General features: G+C 35.9%; 1 long non-coding RNA gene across 1 annotated transcript in view; it reads left to right on the forward strand.

Moving 5' to 3' along the window:
- The window catches only part of LOC107740621 (uncharacterized), a 46655-nt gene that overhangs the window by 28540 nt on the left and 13803 nt on the right, over window positions 1–4312 (forward strand). Inside the window, exon 2 of the long non-coding RNA XR_001640097.1 lies at window positions 3314–3457. This is a non-coding gene — a long non-coding RNA (uncharacterized LOC107740621). The remainder of the gene's footprint in view (window positions 1–3313; window positions 3458–4312) is intronic.

The raw sequence follows: 4312 nt of genomic DNA on the forward strand, positions 1-4312 counted from the left end.
CCCTCAGAGGGAAGCATTGGAATGCTTAACGCTGTAGAACAGATGGACAGTTTACAGTTAAAGGGCACCGAAGACCTGCTCTAATGTCCCGCCGAGGACGGAGACGGATCCGGCTCCGCATGCATGGAAATGACCGGAGTTATGGCTCCTCTACAGTCAGAAATCTGTTGGTTTTAATTTAATCTAATGTTTATGCGTCTTATTTTGTGGCAGTCTGGGCAAGTTTAGGCTCTTTGAGCTCTCAACTCTCAAATGATCCATTTAAGTAATGCCTAGCAAAAGAGTGTGAACCGTATAGTGGCGTTTTTGTATTTTTTGCATGCGTTTGTGTCTGTGTTGAGTGGAATATAAGGAGTACAGGCTGATTGTTTCAATGAAACAATTTGATTCAATTTTCCACTCAATAAAATTAGCCATCAGGGCTCGGGCTCTCCAACTGTCCACAGTCCCTCGTTTCCAGATTCTGCTCCTAATTGAACGAGTTTATGTACTTGTCTGCGAGAAATTGGAAAAATTCATCACCTGGAAAATGTGATATTTTTCTCCCTCCCGGCTGTGCACAGCTTGTTTTGTCCTCCCTCTCCCCCCTCTCTTTTACTTCATCAAAATGATGAGCCACTATGAAATTAATATAGTGACATTTGCATGCAAGTGTGTGCGTTCAGATTTCTCGGTGGAATTATTTTATACTTAACTTACAGAATCGGCGTCTTAATTTCATGATACTGATAGTTAAAGATTTCTATTCACTTTGCAAACTGACTGATTCATGTAAGAAATTAACCAATCACATTCAATTGATTTTCATAACTGTTGACGTTGGCAAAAAGATGTATGTGTATAAGATGCATAATATCATGTAATTTACCTACATAGGCCTCGGCGATAAATACTAATACATAAAAATGTGAGTTTTCTTCTAGCTTGCAAATGAATGCTTTCCCTGCCTGTAAGAGCAAGTTAACATTTATAGTTAGTAAAGACCAAATTAACATTCCTGCACATTAAACGTACATGGGAATAAAGTTGATGTAAAATCAATTTATTATAGGATTTTGCATTATTTTTTGATTTATAGGAAGCAATTTTGACACAAACTTGTGGAGTTCATGCAGCTCTATATTTATAATTCATAATCAATTTATATGTATAAAATACATGTTATTTATAAGACTACATTTGAATTTGTCACTGGTTACCACTTTTTTTTTTTTCTCCCCCACCATTTTTTCTTACATTTTAAAAAATTTGTTTAAAGCCAAATAAATTCATTTTTCATTTAATGTAGTTTATTTAATGAGAGATGTAAAAAAAAACCCTGCATAATACATAATCAACACCAAAAAAAGATTTTCTTTCTTAGGAATTGTGTATTAAATAGTTTTACATGAAGTAGCTGCCAGCTGTCATTTCTTGAGATTTCAGATCAAATATGTAGGAATAGGTGTGAGTTTCATAGGGTGTGTGCATGTATGTGTTTTTAATAATAAAAATGAAAAGTGCATGAAAGTTGACTGTTTGAGAGAAAGTGAGAGAGTGTGTCTATGCATGAAAGTTGACTCTGTAGGAGTGAGAGTGAGAGAGATAAAAGAGAGCATCGTGAGATAGATGGAAGAGAAAATGCTGTACGATCTGCCATCTGTGTGCAGGGTTCCTCTCCTGTGCCCCATATGGCCAGGAGAGATGAGCTACAACACACACACACACACACACACACACTCTCGTATGCACAGATGCACATGCTCACACATTTATGGCACGTCTTAAAACTTAATTATCCAGCCTTTTTGCTCCAAGTCAGAGAAGCGATGCTTCTTTTGTAGCAAATGAAAAGATTTCATAATAATGATAATGATGAGTTTGATGACATCACTATAGCCTTTCTGCAGAATTGAAGCTACTTTGAAACTGTTGCAAGTGAAGATACAAGCTGTTATCTTTCTGAGCAGAGCAGTAATTTATCACAAAAAAGAATTCCCAATACTTCATCTGAGGGCACTTTAAGAGAACAAAACAAAAATGATCAATGTAGCTTTTTGTTGTTCTACACTCTTTATAATTAGAGTCTATAGTTACAGTAAGTTGCATAAACACTAGAATAGTTTTGTTAGTAGCATCATTCATTTTAGTTATTCTTACTAATGGCTTTATTCTCACACAAGCTCCTTAAATATATTTATTTTAATGTCATTTTTGTAATTGCTGTAATCGATAAACGTCCCTCCACATGCTTATGTCTTCATACACACGTGTCCTGTGTCCTATTTTTTTCCCCCTTTTCTCACACACCAGCACACATGCACACTTCTGAATAAGTGTTATATATTATACTTTGTAGTGATGGACAAGCTCCTCGCAGGCTGCCAAAATGAAATGAGCACAATTACCAGGGGCGACAGAGCCTGGCCACATTAGGCTGGCCAATCGAGCAGAAACTCAAATGAGCAACACACACACATACACACACACACACACACACACACACAAAACTGAGGGGGGCATGTGCTCACTGAAGATGTTTGAGCTAAGGAGGGGTTTAATGCAAAAGAAAAATTTGATTAAGTTGCATAATTATTGTAGGTTAAACTGTCGTTACGTTTTTGTTACAGTTCTGAATAGGCAGAAAGATGCATATAAAATCTAAAAAAATATTGATTATAGTTATTTATATATTGATTATATTTTAAATGTATGTAATTATTAGTTTCTATATCCACTAATGTTCAAAACTTTGGGGTTGGTAGGATATTATGCTTAGCAAGGTTGCATTTATTTGATCACAAATACAGTAAAAACAGTACTATTGTGAATTATTACAAATTAAAATAACTGTTTTCTATCTCAGCATATTTTAATATGTAATTCATTTCTGCATTTCATCTTCATTACTCCAGTCTTCAGTGTCACATGATCCTTCAGAAATCAATCTAGTATGATTTGGTGCTCAAGAAATATGTCTCATTATTATCAATGTTGAAAACAGGTGTGGCTGCTTAATAGTGTTTTTTTTGTGGAAACCGTGATACACTTGTTCTTTCAGTGTTCTTTGAGTAAAAAAAAATTCAAAAGAATAGCATTTATTTGAAATTTTGAAATGAAATGAAATTTGTAATGTCTTCTGTTACATTATGAAAGTCTTAACTGTCACTGTTGATCAATTTAATGCCTCCTTGCTAAATAAAAGTATTAATTCATTTCAAAAATCCTTTAAAAGGAAGAACGTTCCTGTGTTACGACATTCACTGCTTCCTTTTTTGAACGTATCTTCAGAATCAATTCTGTTCAATTGTGTTGTTCCATAACTCTGTTTCAGATAATGAGTTGATCCAGCATTCTTATGACCGAGGTGAAGCAGAGACAGAGCTCGGATCAATCAGGACGACGTCTTGGCTAAACCCCCGCCGTGCCTCCCCAGCCTGCCCACAGCCAATCAATATAACTGCAGTTGGAGATCCAGGTCAGCCAATGCACTTCCAGTAAGAGTAGACTGATAAAATAGTTGGGTAGAAGGTCTTAACTTGCATCTCAGGGGTCTGCTAGTAAAACGGCCGGCCCGTTCAGCCGATAGACAAGATGTGTGGTATATGTGTGTAAATAGGACATGCTACGAACAGTATTGCTATCTAATAAGTTCCTGTTTGCAGGATTTTTCATTACAGGGTTTTACTTTTCAGGTTGTGATGACGAAAGTTCATTTGAAGTGTACAGATGGGTCTTGGGTCGTGAATATTTTGAACATTTATGGTGTTTGCAGGATTTTTCTTTCCAGGTTGTAACGAAGGATTTTTAACTATTGTTGTAGTTTTGTTTACTGAACAAAAGAAGCTTTTTGCAATAGCTTCATAAACTGTCCTGCCGCTGCTAAGCACAGTTGTAGGTCTACATGAAGTTTCGAAACACTAATTTTGTTTTACTGCTTAATTCATTCTAAACTTAGCAGAAAATGCACTATATACCAATTTATCAACACAGTCTTTTTCAATATAGCTTTTTATGAAGCAGCATAAAATAAAGGAATGAATTACTCGGGGAAAAATACATCATTCGATATTTTGATATAGTGAAGGCACACAAACCGTTTCAATAGACCAATTCAGAGTAGACGTCACAGTTACGTCACTTGCAGCTGCGCGCGCATAGTGGTTGCAGAAAAACACTGGGAACAAGTGGAGGTAAATGGGTAAAATCCATGGAATAAAAGAAAAAAATATTTTTGTGCCTTTTGATGTCAAGATCGGAATGCAAATAATTTTTATAGAATACTGTCGTCAAAGACCCCATTTGAAGCTAAACGCAGACGTTTAAACGGACA

Source organism: Sinocyclocheilus rhinocerous, unplaced genomic scaffold (genome assembly GCF_001515625.1).
Source record: "Sinocyclocheilus rhinocerous isolate Xijiao unplaced genomic scaffold, SAMN03320098_v1.1 scaffold705, whole genome shotgun sequence".
Lineage (NCBI taxonomy): Eukaryota > Metazoa > Chordata > Actinopteri > Cypriniformes > Cyprinidae > Sinocyclocheilus > Sinocyclocheilus rhinocerous.